This window comes from Ambystoma mexicanum, chromosome 13 (genome assembly GCF_040938575.1).
Source record: "Ambystoma mexicanum isolate Mex_15411 chromosome 13, UKY_AmexF1_1, whole genome shotgun sequence".
NCBI lineage: Eukaryota > Metazoa > Chordata > Amphibia > Caudata > Ambystomatidae > Ambystoma > Ambystoma mexicanum.
The window spans coordinates 205,574,598-205,592,652 of NC_090938.1; the positions used below are offsets into that span (position 1 = coordinate 205,574,598).

Consider the following 18,055-nt stretch of genomic DNA (forward strand, 5'->3'; position numbering starts at 1 on the left):
CTCCCAAAGTAGTAATTGTGCCATGGACTTCATAGCTTTCCGGGAAGTAATGCTGCAATAAGCATCATACCTGGTAGCACCCAGAGGAACACGTGCGCTGCAGTCCACACACCTTTGATCTTTCCACAGATAGACTGTTGGTCAATCCGGGCATCGTTTCTACCTCAGTACACACAGATGTGAGATGTGTGGTCTTGGTATCATCTAAGGCGCACAGACTTCAGCCCCATTCATACACCGCCTCGCGCCTCACGTTGCACCTTGGACCTGAAGACGGGAGGTTAATCATTGCTGGCAGCCCAGGCCGGCTGAGTGAGGGCGTCAGCAGGTGCAGGAGAATGGCGGAGCAGGCCTTCTACCCCGCCGTGGCCCTCTACTACTTCTTCAAGGTGTCCCGGGCCTGCCAGGACGACGAGCTGATCCTGGACACGCGGGCGTCGGTGAACGTGTCCTGCCTCTTCGTGGTGGCTCAGCCGCTGTGCCTGCTCCTGGGGGGCTATGCCGGAATGCTGGCCTACCTGGCCACTGCCCTGGTATCCTACACGCTACTGCCCAAGAAGGATAAAGGTGAAGCGGGCAGAGGACTGGCGGAGGAGAAGAAGCAGAAGAGACCCCAGATCAAGGAGAAGGAGGAGAAGGGCGCGAAGGTGGACTGAGGTGCCAACTTGCACTAAGGTACCCCTCCATTATCTGTACCCACCTTAGCAAAGGTTCGGTGGTGGGTGCCCCACCTGCTTCTACCCAGTGGTAGATCTTTTTCTCTACCACATACCCCCTCCCCACAGTGGCACCTTTTTCATGCATTGGGACAAACGCACCTGTTTTCAGCCCCCCTTGCCTTGAAAGTACCCTTTCAAACCTATGGGTTAGAACTGCCCTGAAACCCTACATGGCCACAGTGGCTCTCCGCCGACACCTCCCTATGTAGCAGGCAATGGTACGGCCCTGTCTTGGTGTAGACGTCTGCCAAAAGTAACGCCAGTGTTTATGACGAAACATAAACCTTGATCCGTTTATCACCTTTTTTGGTTTTGCTCTGCTTCACCCTTCAAGTATTCTATTCACACTGCCTCTGCTTTTCATTCTTAATCTGTAGCACTGGCACACACAGGCAGCCCTTTGACCGTGCGCATTTTCCAACAGAGATGGTCGCAATGTATCGTGAAAGGGCTGCCTGCAGGGCTCAGCTCCTCGGATCAAGAAACAAAAGGAGAGGCAAGCGCAGCAAAATGTGCTCGCCCCTGCCACTGACCCCTTACAATAAGCCACTGCCACCGCTTGACCCACCTTTGCAAGTGGTCAGGGAGAGAGAGAGACGGTGCATTGCTAGCATTCATTTTGCTGCAGCCACCTCCCCCTTCCTTTTTTTAATTAGGCAAACTCGCAGAATGGATCCGTTGAATATACTTTGTAACATACCTCAATTGGTTGAGGCACCTGCTGCAGATGTGACCCTCCTGAGGATAATGCAATCCCTTGCATGCAGGGAACTCGAACCTTCCTGTATGGGCAAGGGAGGTGGCAAACAGAGATCCGCCATGGGCTCAAGTCCCAGAGCAGTCCTGTCCAGCCTACAGGCCAGTATCACGCAGGAACTGAAGCAACAGGAGGCAGCCTGTCCAGGCCAGTGGTAAGCATGAACTGAAACAACAGGCAGCCTGTCCAGGGAAGCTCAGGATAGTGCGGCAGTGGAACAAAAACCTGCAGTGTGAACCGCAGAGGGGAAGACTGCGTGTAGGCAAGCATCCTCTGGCCCAAGGCATCTTACCCCCTGCCCCACCTCCCGCACACACACACTGTAGCAGGTGACGCCGCAGCCCATCAATCTGGGGGATCGGGGGCCCTAGGACTCTATACCCAGGGCTTTAAGTGGGCCGGGGCCTGCCGTGGCTGGGCCCCGGCAGTTCCGAAATTTCGTTTTGAGGCGGGGCCCTGCCGGGGCCCACTAATCTCCCCTGGCAGCCCCACCCACTATACGAAAAGCCATTTTTTTTCTATAGCCTGAAGCTCTCGCTCGTGTGCGAAAGCTTCAGGCTTCAGAAAAAAATGCCTTTCAGCCATAATGGTGGCGCCGCACCTACGAGGCATCCTACCAATCAAGTGATGCACGTGGGCCGGCGCCACCATTGAGGAGAAAGCGTGAGGCCGCTGGAAGCAGGGGCCTTGCTTTCTAAATACTGAAGCTCCCGCGGATTCGCGGGAGTTTCAGTCTTTAGGAAAAAGGCCTCTGCTTCCAGTGGCCTCACCCTTTCAGCCTTGATGGTGACGCTGCCCCTGCCCAGCTGGCGAGGGGCAGCACCACCATTAAGGCTGAATAGGGAGGCGCTGTCCCCTGCCAGGCAAGCCTATAGAATATAAATGCAGAGATCAGCACCCTCTCCCCCAAAGGGGAAAGGGTGCAATCTCTACAAAAGGCTGCCTGGCAGGGGTGCCAGTAGCCCATTGAGCCGGGGCTCGTCAAGGGGGCGTGGCCTAACGGGCCATCAAGACCCCTGCTGTTAGGCCACGCCCCCTCGATGAGCCCTGGCTCGATTTGTAGTGCCACTTAAGGCACTGTCTATACCCAGCCACGGCTCACGTTATGTCTGGCTGCTGGAGTGTATACCCTACACAGCTGCCACCCGCATGGACTCGAGGCCCTTTGGTGGATCTGGAAAACAGGTGGGTAGGTTAGGATAGCTGGAAGAACAGAGCGTGTCATATAGCTTTGCTCCTGTGTTGATGTGTGCAGGTTAGGGAGTGGAGGCCATAGTGTTCAGGTGGGAGCTTGGTGTCTCTGCGGTGCTGGATGCAGCAGCCAGGTTGCTAGTCTGTAAATTAGCTGTGCAAGGGTCCCGCTGTGCGGTTTGGTGTCTGTCTCCAGAAGGAACGGTTCAAGAGCATCTTTCATTTCACTTCTCTGTTGGGGGGAACCATGGCTCCCAAGTGATGGTGGCACAAGCAAGCTTGGGGACACTAAACAGCTGATCATTATTAATATGATGCATGGAGCAACACTGTTGCCTGCTAAATCATGCAGGGCGAGGCAGTGTGTGTGTGCAGTGCACGCTTAATAGAACCACGCGCAGGTGATTCCCATTATTGGCAGCCAATGGAAATAATACCCCTTTTAGGTAAATTGGTTTGCCCAGGGTCACCAGGATTGGTCAATTGCTGAGGCGGGACTTTTGATTGCAGAGTCTGTATGTTGTTCTTGCTCCAGTGCACACATCCCCCAGCTGCATCTTCGCTTAGCATGTTTTGCATCCGGTTATAGGGCTTCTGCATAGGGTTCCGGCAGGAGTGAAACAGGAAATCTGTGCGCGGTTATCAACTGCTGCATTCTCCACGTGGGAGAATGGAAGAGATGCCTTGAGGTGCGCCCATTGCTCAGCCAAAAGTGACATCACAGCAAAGAGGAGATCTGCCCCAAACATGTATGGTTGGGATATCATGGGAAAGGGGTGTGTGTGTGTGTGTGAGAGAGAAAAACATGATGACTGTGTTTTAAAATGACACCTTTTCAAGGTGTCAGATGTAGCAGTTAAATTATTCTGCACGTTCTGGCGTTTTAGCTCTTATCTGTCTGCATTCCTGTGCAGTAATGGTCATTATATTTTGGTATGCACAGCCACCTGCTTGTAGTCATTGATTAAGTCGCACTTAAACAATGTAACTGTCATACATGACGTGAGCACTATAGATCCATGTCATGAGCTCCATTTAGCGCACACTAGCTGGGCAGTAATAGGGTGCTGTAAAACAAGGAGTGCAACACGAGGATAGAAGAATATGTATTTTTTTTATTTTATTTTTATTATTGGTTTATTTGGTTTCCTCTTTGAAAACCTTTAGCCCATACAAAATATAAATATCCATACAACTGTTTGCATAAAAAAATCAAGCGAACTTCATATATACAAGACAAGAAGGAAGCAGAAAAAGAAGCAAAAAAGAGATATGTACCAAAAAGAAAAAAAAAGAAGAAAAAAAATAGTTTGTTCTAGAATACACTAGGTTCATAAGGTATCAAGTAAAGTACAGATCGTCGCTGTCTAACAGAGCTCTTCCAAATTATAGTTCTACTGTGCAATTGCTAGTTTCGTAAATATCAGTAGCAAACATTTCGTCAGAGCAATTATTATTTTTGATTTCTCTCCTTCAACCAAGATAGTCCATCAAAGCTTTTCTGAGGCGGCCCATATTTGGTAATGATATCTCCCATAGTAGTGAGTCTTTCTGTTTTCAGGAGCAGAATATGTATTTACTTATTTAATTTCTAAAGTGCCCTGATTGTTTACAATTAGAAGGGTAGAATATCATGGGTGCTGTCGTGGGCAGAGGGTTACAGGCAGATTAGGGACGGGGAGGTGGACCCAGTCTCAATGGGAGAGTTACACGCACTATCCACCGGTGAGATTTTCTTTCAAGAGACGGGTCTTCAGCCCGTTTCTGAACTGCAGGAGAAACAGGCCCAGTCTGATGTCAGGCGAACGTTGCTCCTTCTTACCTTTGCTTATTTGGACAAGGCTTGTTTCTTGTTCTTTTCATCTTTGCAGTTTCTGCTTCAGAGTTTGGTGATGCTCGGGCCCCTGGTGTTGCACTGGCCTCCAGAGATTAGTGCTGTCCCGTCAAAAAAATAAACTCATTATGGAAATCAACTAGTGTCTGTAGGATTCCCTCTGTAATTTAGCCAGCTGTTTTATAAAGTTGGAAGCAGTCAGTGTGAGCCCAAAGTGTGCTTCTGCCCCTGACAGTTTGCCTGTAAATAGCCCCCCGCCCACCTCGACCAACCGCAAGCATTCCCTGATGTGACTGCTCCAGACCTCAAAAAATGACTGCCCCCAGAAAAACAAAGAATCAGCGAAAAAAGAGATTGCTCCGAGTGCAGCCTCGGTCATGACATAGATGCCACTCTGCGGTAGCAAGAGCCGGCGGTGGCCCAGCATACGCCACCCCTATTGGAGTAGAAACAAGGGGGGACCATATCCTATCGCATTCGGGGAGGTGGGGGTACATGAAGATGTGTCCTACCCTCATATCTGAGCTGTGCCTTCCAGGCAGATTGCCAGCATGGGGAACTGATGGGGGCTGTCATTGTTAAGTACATCAGAGAGTAACAGGTAAAGTTAAATTGAGGCTCATTATGAGTGTGGTGGTGTGGTAAAAAAGTGGCACTAATTACCACTTTACACGCTCTGCCATGCTACGAGTTTGGACCTGGAGTGAGTGATTTACCGCCAGAATCTTGCTGGAGGTGAGTCCCACTTTCTGACAAAAAATCTGCAGCATTACCGCCCAAGTAATTCCACCGAAATCCCCAATGGAGTCCTATGCACTCCAGATTAATGGGGACTAACACCGCCACCACCACTACTGGCGGTAAATCCAATGAGCAAGTGGTGGTAACAGTAATTCCATTGGGCGGTATTCTGGCAGATATACCCCCGGTATACCACCCAACTCGTAATGAGGCCAAAGTGTCTTCCTAAGCATTTGAAAAACAGGGCATCGATCTGCTGGCTGGCGCATTTGCATTTGCATCCGACACGAAGGGTACAGAAGGAGGTGTGGGGTGCGTCTCTGCAGAAACTTAAAGTGTACTGGTTGGCTAAAAATCAAACAATTTCAATTGCTGTGTCCAGATACGACAAAGCACATTTTTCGGTCATTGTTCTGGAGTTCGGTCTGTTTTACAACAAAAGAAACAATAATATATTTTTCATTGAGCCCAAACTGAATCGGTGTCTCATCTGTACTTTTTCCTGTTAGCATCAAGTATGTCATTCGTGACCTGTGTCTATTCATGGGTGAGCATTTGGTGTGTTCCTGTCAAGAGAAGCTGCATTGAGCAATATTGTATGTCCACTGAATCAACTTTTATTTGTTCCCATTATACTTTGTTGTGTACAGATGTGTACCCCCAAAAGTGTGCTCATATAGTACCTGATGAAGAAAAAGGCACTTCTGGTCATAATTCCTTCTTTCTTTTTAAGAGAAACGAGGGTTGTAATCTCTGACTCCAAACTTGGCCAGATTCTCAGAAAGTGCCGGAAGTAAAAAAAAAAAAGCACATAATGTGCTTGTTTAAGGTTGAATCTTAAACAAAGGAAGGGTGTTAATCCATAACCAACAAACAGATCTATACCTACAAACAAGGTCTGTACCTAGACATCCCCACATACACCAACTAATATCAGGTGTATGTCCTCAGACTGTTTCAAATAACATATTTTATTGTTCAATACTCAAAGCAACAAAATCCTGACACAAGAATCTAAAACACATAAAAAGCATATGCACATGTTACAATAAAAAACGCATAAAAAGTTGCTGTTAAAAAAACCAAGATCAATCATTAGAACCGGAAAAAGGCACAGAGCCAAATTAATTGTTGTTGCTCAACACTGTACCCATCATAGCCCAATAAAATATGTTATGTGAAACAGTCTGAGGACATACACCTGATATTAGTTGGTATGTGTGGTGATGTCTAGGTAGAGACCTTGTTTGTAGGTATAGATGTGATTGTTGGTTATGGATTAACACCCTTCCTTTGTTTAAGATTGAATAATATTACATCCCCACTTAGTAGGAGGGGTCAATACCTTTTGTGTGGGGAACCACCCCTGTAGACATTTTTGCTTGTTTAAGGTTGTCCATCATGATTTCATCGAATGCGAAATGTCAAAGGGAGAAAAAAACGAAAGTCATTTAAACGAAAAGGACTTTCGTTTTTTCTCCCGTGGACATTTCTGGTCTCCCGCATCGCCCCCCCCCCCCTACTACTTACCCTTTGGCGGCACACTTCGCTGTATGCTGTCAACTCCTCCCTTCCTCACGTGCATGGGAACCAGGGCCGCAGGGTCCTTTTTAATTTATTTATTTTAAACATTAGTGTTTCGGTTGCGGGGGACAACCACGCAACCCCGATGTGATTGTAGTGAACAAGGGTGCGGCGGACACCACCCCATCCCCCGCTCTTCTGCCGAAATTCGAATAAATATCCCATTTGGTTTTCATTTTTATTCGGTCATTTCTACAGATTCCCTTTTATCTAAATGGACCATTTTAAGAATTCGGCAGCTGACCGTGTTCAGAAGGGTGACTTGCACATTTCCTGGGGGCTGTGCAACACCACAAAAATGCTGTGGGCTTCCCTGCTTGCATACATTAGAAATGTGGGTGCTTGGAGCATTATTCACAGACCAGTGAATGGCCCATTATTGTGAAATGTGCAAAAATAAATAAAAGCATTTCTATCCCTGTTTCATAAGGCTGCTGTCACATTCAAATAAAAAGGCATGAGAGTGTCAAAATGCACCCTTCACTGTATTGCACATTCATCTGCCCCTGTTCCAAACAGGCGCTGGGGAATTTGTTTCCCCGTGCATTGAAATGTGTACAAATGCTCCCTTATTTGCGTAAATGTGCAAAGGGGGTGAGCAATTGCATTTGATGTGCTCATTCAAATGCTCTTACTTAATAGGTTTGATAATCTGGCCCATTGTGTATGTGAACTGGCTCATTTTGCAAGGTGACGGGCATTACACAATGGTGCCTGCATTTGCACCTTTTCACAATTTGTGCAATTTTCTTTCTATTTTAAACAGGGGTGGACTGGGAACCAAAAGTGGCCCTGGAAATGTTTTTCAAATGGCCCCACATTACACTGTCTGAGTAAATGTAGCAAGCATGACCAACTTCAATAAGTATGGATTGAGGGTGGAAGGGTACCACACCCAAGAACATCTGGAAAAACTAGGTCCAAAGGATGAATTTTAAAGCACCCATGTCCCTGTAAAGTTAAACGACATAAAATAGGCATACTATGCGTTAAGAGTGAGTGATAGCCTACTGGCAGCTTTGTAACAAATCCTTTACTTCAAATGGATGTGGGGAAGAGGCAGTGTTGTGATTGGGCGAGAGGGTAAGAGAATTAAAAAACCAGGAGACCCACATCAAAGAGGCCCACTGGAATATCTCCTGAGCGCCCTGTAGGGCAGTGCAGCACTGGCAGGAGTAGAGGCAATGAACTGACTAATCGTGTCCATCATGCATCCCCGCTCCACCTCAAAGCAACGCATGGTTTAACACCAGATTATTATGCAGGCACTAAGCTAATGGATTCCCATCGAATCTGCCCATGTTTTACACCTGGTAAAAGCAGGGAGATTCCATAGGAATTTGTTAAGGATTCCAATCGGGCGTCACACACTGGACCAGGACACTTGGTCCTAGCCTGGGATGTGGTGCTCAATAGGAATGCTTTTTCTTTAATTTCAACGAATTCAAATTGTGCCGGTACCCGACCCGTCTCACACCCCTTTTACAAATACCCCGGGTTACAATAGACTGTGAACCAGGCCAGTTGGTCAAAATACAATATTTATTTATTTTTAAAATTCACAAAAATCACACACATTTTAATATTGGCAGCAATCACCAATGGGGTGATAATGATAATGGAATGGAAGCAATACACTTGGTAACCCTTCTAGTAAAACATATTCAAAGCACAAATGAATAGGAGCACTATTTGAATTAGGATAGATAGCACCCAAGTTAAGGGTTCCCCCTGAAATGTTCCTTCAACCCACCAATAATCGAATTCTGAGTGGATAGAGCGAAGCAGCAGGTAATCAGGGATAAAAGGCAGCAAACAGAATCAAAATCTGAATCCAAAAAGCCTAAAATGCCATCAGATTTTGAAAAATAATTAATTATATCTGTGTTTAAATAATGATATGCATATGTTTTATCACAGTATCAGGGATGTTATATCACTAACAACCATCAGGCAAAGTATCAAAAAAGCATACAGTTCACAAAGCAAGTTAAAATTGAAAACCCAGTGCAGCCGAATTCACACATGGAAAAGTTACATTTTTTCTAGTTTGCAGTTTTAAATGCCAAAATGTTTTTTAAAAAAAGAAAAACGGGTGAAAAACACTGATACAGAATGCAGTTTCTTGTCAGGGTGAGAGATGCACATCACAGGGACAATACAGAAGAGAAAGGAAGGCTATAGCTGGTGAATTGAGAGAGATTTGGAGGGTAGAATATGGTTCGGTTTTAGCAAAATAGAGCAGTGAAAAAGAGAAAATCGGTTTTAAAAATGAAAGGCAAGTTTTGCTTAAACTAAATTATCTAGACTATATTGTTAAAGAGAGCCACGGTACATTCAAAGATTCATTCGCGACGTCAACCTTTTCCCGCCGTGTTCTGATCTATGTGGGAATTAATTTAAATTACTCCAAATATTACTAATGAGTTACAAGATAAGGTGAATGAAAGAATTGCGCTAACACTAGAAAACAAGAACAGGGTACACAGAAAATTAGAACAGTCTATACAAGTTATTAGGGTATGGATAGGGTTGCTTAGAGGGTGGCACAATGTCAAAAGTCAAGATGGGGTACACTAAGTGTTATGGGATGGGGATACTCACAGTCCGCTCTTAGATTTGGCATTAGGAACAGTCAACCAGGTTCTGCATTCCAGGGCTCAGGTCAGCAGGTAGCGGCAGACTCTCCTAGCAGAACAACAGCTGGGCCTGTCTGGTCACCGGATACAAGGACAGCCGGATGGCAGGGTTGCAGCGGGCATGCAGTTAGTGGGCAAAAAGCCGGTCAGGTCTCAGGATGCTTCCCAAAAGAATACCACAGCTTTTCCCTTTGGTCATTGGGATTTTTTCCTTAGTGGGATCTCTGGACTGAGGCCTTGCTGAGATGGTCAGCAATGCTTTGGCCTTGTGGAATCTGGAATCAGCTATGCTTTGCCTTTGCAATGGAATCTGGAATCAGCTATGCTTTGGCTTTGCAGTGGGATCTGGAATCTGGCAAGATGAATGTAGATGATCCGGAACGCAGGCGCCGGAATTTCAGGAAAGGGTGTGTGTCCAGAGTTCTGTCAACCACCCTTTTTATAAAGCATCGTGGCATCATAGAATTATATGGTAGGGCAGGCTTAGCTAGGTATGCCTCTAAACAACTGGATTGGTCAGGGGTGATAGTTACCGCCTTCCTATCAGCTTTTTGGGTTCAAGAGCACAATGTCAGATTTATGATGTGAGTTTTACAATGCCCAGAACCTCCCACAGTTACTTTAGCTAAAATCCAGTTTTGCCATAAATGGCACATTTGCACAGTGGTAGCATTTTAACAAATTACATAAGCAGGTTACATATTTTATGCAGAACATGCCAGTCCAACTCTACAATTTGTAAGACATTGTTCCACCCTTCTAATAATTTTTAGTCATTTTAAGTGTGAAATATTCGGCCTAAAATTCTATAACTTTACACTTGTGTATGGATTATCATCAGGCATGTCAGTATTGAATTTTACATTGGCATCATGTACATTTTCCTTGAAATACCCAATTCTCTGCCATTTCTGTTCCCAGGGTGGCAGTGAAGGCTACAACGTCTTAAATTAAAACCCACAAAATTACATTAAAACTGTTTACCTTTTACATTCCTGCGAATTTCTGTTGCAAAAATAACAATCTTCAAAGTTTCTTAATAAAATAGTCTTTTGAAACAAATGGGCATCCTTTGTCCTTCACTGGAGCCATTTTTTTTCTCTTCAACTACCACCAACTATCAATTCAGCCCAGTGTGGGGAGGGGGTTTCCTAGTTTGATTGAACGTTTATGGCCCCCTCCACTTCACAGGCTGGTGTCCCAGAATTTCCATTGAAAGAGGCCTCAGCCCAGACAAAAGTCTGCCAAGGTAGCAATTATCACTTGGGTGTTCTATCATCTACTGTGAGGGGCTTTCTGTTGCTGGCAACGCCCAAGCAGAAACCTGTTTGGGGCCGATTTCCCCCATGTAGCAATGCAATGCTACATGGGGGAATTTCCCCCATGTAGCTTGATTGCCAAAAATCATATTGCCATTAGACAGATGGAAGGCGTTCTCAGCCCCACCTGCGACTACCTCCACCTCAAAGTAAAGGTCTCCGCCAACTGTACCATTATGCTGAATATCATCTACAGACCACCAGGTCCAGTGCCAGCCTCCCTGAGCAAAGCATTATCTACACTAGGCTTCACCCAGGCCATCGAAGTACCTACCCATAGCAAAGGCCGCACTCTAGATTGGGTAACCCACCATAACTGCTCAATCAATATCACTGATATCTCTCCTATCCCTTGGTCAGACCACTACTCCACTCTGTTTGAAATCAAGGTCTCGAGGGACCAACTCAAACAGACCCCACTGCCTGCAGCTATGGCCAGAAGTACCCAGCAACTAACTAAAGACAGGCTCACGCCTTACCTACTAGTGCCGGCCCTCCAGGCCCCCCGCTCTAACGACCCTGAAACTCTTGCTGATGCGTTTACTACAATCATCTCTCAGGCAGTGGACGCTATTGCACCTCTCACCCTGAAAAAGGCCAAACGAACTAAGCACTCCAATGCCTGGTTCTCCAAAGATCTCTATGACCTTAGAGCTAAGAAAAGGGCAGTGCTTTCTCACTGGAAAGCAGACCCCAATGACATCACCAAATCTACCTTCAAATCCATTTCTAAAGAATCCAAAACGGCAATAATTTCAGCAAAAGCCTCTTCGTTCAACTCAAGAATAGCTAATGCGAAATCTTATATGAAGGAAATCTTTGCCATCTTTAGGGAACTGGAGACTCTCACTACCCCACCACCAATACTCCACAAGGATGAAAAGTGGTGCAACCAAATCCAAACAGCCATGCTGGACAAACTCACCATGCTCCAGAACAAAATATTAGCCCATCAACAAGCCCTTAGTCACCAGATAACCCTGGCACAGACTATGACCAGCAACAACACCCCATCCTTCGAGTTTAAGGATATGAGCGAACAAGAGGTTATTGCTCTCCTAAATTCAATCAAACCATCCACCTGCAAGAGGGATGCTTGCCCAGCTCAACTTTTTAAAGATTGCGCCGGCCCCCTTGCCCCCTTTCTCACTGCATTCATCAATGCATCCTTCCAATCAGGCCGCGTCCCCACCAGTCTCAAAGAAGCATGGGTACGCCCTCTTCTTAAAAAACCAACCCTAGACCCAAATGCCCCAGGGAATTATAGACCCATCATGACAGTCCACTTCCTTCTAAAAATTCTGGACAAAGCAGCTTACCTGCAAATCCAGAAGCTTCTCGAAACCAACAAGGTGCTTGGATCAAGACAATCAGGATTCCGCCCAGGGCACGGCACTGAAACTGCTCTCATAGACCTAAAAAATCAAATGGATGACTTGAGAGACACAGGCAAACCTGTGCTCCTCCTGCTCCTTGACCTATCAGCGGCTTTTGACCTGTTGGATCACAATACTCTCTGTCACCACCTCTCCACTGCCGCCAACTTCTCCCCTTCAGCCATAGCTTGGATCACCTCGTTTCTTCAGGAAAGGGTTATGAAAGTCTTCTCCGACTCAGCCCGTGCATTCCCAAGCCTCATCAAATGTGGAGACCCTCAAGGATCCTGCATTTCCCCCACTCTATATAACCTGTTCACCAGGCCGCTGTTCTAGATCCTGGACGCCTTGGGCATCATGTACACCAACTATGCTGATGACACACAGGTCCTCATTCCCCTCACAGGTGACTACGAAGCTGATAAGGCCACCCTCGAGTCAACCTACTGCACAATTCAAACATGGATGGCAGAAAACTGGTTATGCCTCAATGGGGATAAAAGCGAGCTTCTGATAATCGGTTCACCAGCCACACTTAAGAAGTTGGATAAACAGTACAGCTCCTTTACCATTGACCACTCATCAATCCCAGTACTGCAAACTGTAAAAACCCTAGGAGTCTACCTCCACCCTGACCTCTCCATGAACAGACAAGTGAATGCCATTTCCTCGACCTCTGCATATCACTCCAAACTCATCAATGCCATTAGACCATATCTCTCAAAGCCCAACTGTCTTACCATTGCAAAAGCAATAATCGGATCAAGATTACACTACTGTAATGCCCTCTTCCTAGGAACTTTCAATAAAAACCTCGCCAAACTACAGACAGTCCAGAATAACGCCCTTAGGGCAGCCACTGGCATCTCCAAAAGGGAACACATTTCACACACAAGAAAACAAGCCCATTGGCTCCCCATCAAGGAGAGAATAGCCTTCACAGCTCTGGCCATAACACACAAATGCTTCCACAACCAGGCACCCCAATACCTGGTGCAAAGGGTTATTAAATAAGAACCTACGAGACCCACCAGATCAGCCTATGCGAACAGGATATCTGTTTCTAAAACAAAGAGAGCGCGAGCCATGAGGATCCAGCTTTCCAGTTCTGGCAGCAACACACTGGAATGCCCTCCCTCCACACGCTAGGAATAGTGTATCTCACCTGGCATTCAGGAAACTAATCAAAACCCTGCTGTTCACCTAAGCCCTCCTTAGATCACCTGACTGCTTCAGTCCACTACCACAAGCTAGTGCACTCTCCTTTACCAATTTTTCCTCTGCTACTAATGCAACACTGTTCATTAAGCTCAATGTAACCAAGAGCTAACACTGTTCATTAAGCTCAATGTAACCAAGAGCTTCTTTATTAAGCTCAATGTAACCAAGAGCCTACTATCTCTGAGTAACTAAGCCAAATATACATATAAGACAATCACTGCAACAGCGCCTCGATGCCTGCGGGCGGCTCGTGCGCTTTACAAATGCAAATAAATAAATAAAATAAATGTAATACCTTATTTTATTTATTTTTGTTATAAATCAGAATAAAGCCTGTTGAATAAGATCTCCCATATATGTTTTACAGCACAAAACACCTTCACATTGCTAGATAAGGGCAGGACCTTATCCAACAGACACTTTTAAACAAGTATTTTTCTTATTTGTAAAAGTTTGTTTAAACATCTGGTGACTGCTGACCTTTTCCTTGCAAGAGTTAGTTTCTTGTATGCAGCAATTTGTTTAAACACAGATGCACTGAAATTGACATATGCCCAGAGAGCCAGGGCCTCTTTGGCGCATTGATCTTTGATATTTTGTAGCCCCAAAAGTAAAGCATTTCCTGAGTAGCTGAAGTAAAGCTTCTTTTGATCACTTCAGAGCTGAACAACAGCCTGTCATGCAGGGATACTGTTCTTGTCCGCTGAAGCACAATTTGAAAGTGGATGGGCATGGCAGGGTCTCATTAATAAAAGTATTGTGATGAGGAACAGAGGAAAAAGAGCAACAGAGTGGCATCATTTTTAAATGTAAATATTTCCCTTTTTCAATGGGACTTTGGGCTTGCAGCAAAGCAGCGCTGCTTTTTCACTCCCCTTCTTTTGTACATGTAAGAACACAACACACTGGCAGGCTTTCTCAGAGTGCCCCCTAGTTCCATCCGGCGCCCAGTAGGTGCTTGGCAAGATGGTGCAGCCATCTTTTTGTTGCTGCAAAACACAGTTTTGGTGTTAGGCAGTAGATCTCCAAGGAGCCAGCGCAGCCATTTTGCTGCTTCTGCTGAAGTGCAGCTTGGTTATGGAAGGGACTACAGCTGAGTGGGGAAATATATCCCACAAATCCATGGTAAATGTCTCCTGCCATCGTAAATTGCAGGAGACATTCACACTTTTTGCAACATGTAGATGAATGAAAAGAAAGGTGCTACATTCATCTGGCATGTTTTGGCACCTTTTCACCACTATACTTAAGAAATAAAAAGGCATTTCTCTGATTTGATTTAGGGAGGGTTTAATGAGAAACACTAGCATATCAACAGTGCCCACTAGGCTTGATCTATGGGCTTGTCCTGGGTTACCTGAACCCATTCATAGTGGCATTTGGCAAGGTAGCCTGGGGCATGGTAGTTGGCTGTGCCTCCGACCACCCCCAAGCCACCCAGAGTGGCCACGTGACATGGCCCAAAGCACACCCTTCAGGCACCTAGCCATGGCCAAGTGTCCTCCAAACATGTCACACCTATCTGAGGCAACCTCACAGAGCATTCACCAACTAGGATCATTGGGGGACAAAACTTGACACAAAGCGAAGCTCCTAAGTGTTAATCCAGATGGATCTGAATACAGTTTAAATTTCATCCATCAATTGATGTAACAATAATGTATAATTACTGAACATTTTGAAGCATTCATTCATTTATTGTATCACACAAAACAATGTGTATATATATATATATATAGAAAGAGAGAGAGAGAAAGAGAGAGCGAGAGAGAGGGAGAGAGACAGAGAGAGAGAGAGAGAGAGAGAGAGAGAGAGAGAGAGAGAGAGAGAGAGAGAGAGAGAGAGATTAAGATTATGTTAGGGTATAACCGCCGGAGATTTGCGTTTTACAAGAGGAGATTTGTTTCCCTATAAAATGCAGTAATTTACAAAGTCAATTTGTGCTCTTGATTTATTTTTTTATTGACAAACAACACTTGGTCGATTTCAAGGCTGTGAATTCGTGCAGCAAAAATTGACAAAAAATATTTTTATAACATATATTTACAGAATCCGTAAATAAAATTGTAAAATCAAATAATATGGATAATGTTACATACCAGTAAAGGGCAGGTGGTTGACACATAAGAGAAAATAGACAAAGGTATGGTCTCATTAAAAAGCCAGCATAATTGCTGGTATTCATGACCTCATCATCATTAAACACAGTAGTTAGAGCTCATTGCATATTATTTGATTTTACAATTTTATTTATGGATTCTGTAAATATATATTATAAAAATATGTTTTTGAACATTTTCTGCACGAATTCACAGCCTCGAAAATGACCAAGTGTCGGCTGTCAATAAGAAAATAAATCAAGAGCACAAACAAATTGCTTTGTAAATTACTGCATTGTACAGGGAAACACATCTCCCTTGGCAAAGCACAAATCTCCGGCACAATATTTATATATATATATATATATATATGGTTTTTGTATAGGGTTTGGTAATCTTGTAGTGAGTGAGCATTTTGTCATTTCCTTGTAGATTGTGCAATTATATCTATATGCATTGAACGGTTACCATTACTGTGGTGACCTGTTTTATAGATTGCATCGGCACTTTACTATTGTATTTGTATATTTTGCAGATATCCAATGAATTCTTATCATCGTTACATAATGCACTTGCACTTTATTACATGATGGATGTACATGCATATGATTAAATGATAATGCCGCCCATTCTTGCACAATGCACTGGCACTTTGCTATTATTGGATGCGTTTACAGAGTAGATATTGAATTAATTTCCAACATTTTAGCACAATGCAATCGCACCTGATTATATGATGCAGGTACATTCATGTAATCTAATGAGAACCTAGTCCAGTCTTGCACTATGCATTTGCACTTTAGTACTTTAATTCTATGCATTTGACCTATGATATGTTTCTAGCTATGAACAGTTGGACATATGTTTTCCTGCTGCAAGTGTAACATAATAACATTTTGCCCTTTTTGCCATATTAAATCATTACTTGGATTTTGCATTAGATAGCGGTTGTTTAAACAGAATGAAGATCCCAATACAGACAATGCCTAGATTGACCATGCTGGGAAGCAGTTTTTCCGGCTGCATAATATACCTTGAACATGGCAGCAAGGTCCCTCCTTGTTCCTACAGATTGCTATAGGCGGCCATAATGTCCATCCTAGAGCACTGGGCTATCCCATGTACACATACGCATTATCTATGATCAACATCAGCAAGGTCGGCGATCTAAACAGTATCACCGACACATACATAGTCTACCTCACTATAGATCTAGATGTGACATTATACGAGCATGGCCAACATTGGCAACACGGTAGCCTATGTGTGATGCAAAGGCATTGGAGTGCAAACCGGGGTGCATATGTTTATTTGATGGTTGATATACAATTTGCATTTTTGATTGTATTGTTTTGTAACTATGTTCAAAACCAACTGTGGATGCAAATATATGTATTCTCACTAATCATTAGTGAAGCTTCACGCATTGGTGCCCAAAACATATTGGATAAATGTAATAGCAACTGTATACGCCAGATTAATTAGAACTATACAGCAAATATAATGCTCATATACCCTGTAAGATCCATGAGTCCTTTCAAAAATGGCCGACAGAAACAACAGCAGCCAGCCAAAGTCACCTTCTCACTGTTTGTCAATGTATGTATGTGTTTAAATGGGATCCCTACACAGGGAGGAGTTACTGTGAGCAAGCCACGGGAGTGTGGCGAAACGCGTCAGTCAGCCTCTCTGGCATGGATGAATTTGGGAAGCTTTTTTAAACTGCATTTCTCAATAAAGCTTTTTACTCTCTACGACTTCGTTGGGCAGTTTTTGAATTGGTGTTTCCCAACTTTCTCATTTTTCTGCCATTTTTGCCGCACACTGGTGTAATCCACTCTGATGGGAGTGCAGCTCCAAAAAATGGAGGCTTCACCGCCTTTCTGACTTGGAAATATATATATATATATATCTCCAGTGACATATCGCAACGACACAATTGTTGTCAACTAACAAACATCCAAAAACACACACACAACACATATTACAAAATCACACACATTGTTTACAGATCAGTGTAAACCAGACACTCAAATTTTAATTCTGTGTCCACTCGGGTTTGACAGGACAGTGAATGTGATGTAGCCCCTACCTATTCGTGAACATTTCCTGAATGCTGCTGTGAATAAAATATATATTTGGTTAATCGTTTGCCAACTCGAGTTTCGGGTATCAAGGCGTTGCAATTCCTATACCCACCCTCCCTCAGGGCGATTCCTATTTTGTGACATGGGAAAATATTAAAACGAATCTGATCGTCTATGCAATGCTTTTAGTGATGAACCCTTAAGGGCAAATGAACTGCTGTCCCCACAGGTACGGTTCCTGGAGCCCACCACATGCTCCTTGTAGACATCAATGAGCTTCATGGAATTGCTTCCCGCCTGCTTACATGGGCAAGAGCGATTGTTCTGTGGGAATAACTCAAAGGAACGCGCATGTGTTCCTTTTAGCTGGTGTTCATGGCGACACCAAGCACTTTGTTTCTTCATTGGTGCTGCTGGGCTGTCACTGCTTATCCCAACCGCCCCTTTCTCGAACCTTTCCCGCAGGGCTCTGGGATCCAAGCCCATGA

The 18,055-nt window shown here is 44.6% G+C and overlaps 1 long non-coding RNA gene across 1 annotated transcript in view; it reads left to right on the plus strand.

Moving 5' to 3' along the window:
- The first annotated feature begins 220 nt into the window (after window positions 1–220).
- The window catches only part of LOC138520112 (uncharacterized), a 100,195-nt gene continuing 82,360 nt past the window's right edge, over window positions 221–18,055 (plus strand). The window contains exon 1 of the long non-coding RNA XR_011282795.1: window positions 221–675. This is a non-coding gene — a long non-coding RNA (uncharacterized lncRNA). The remainder of the gene's footprint in view (window positions 676–18,055) is intronic.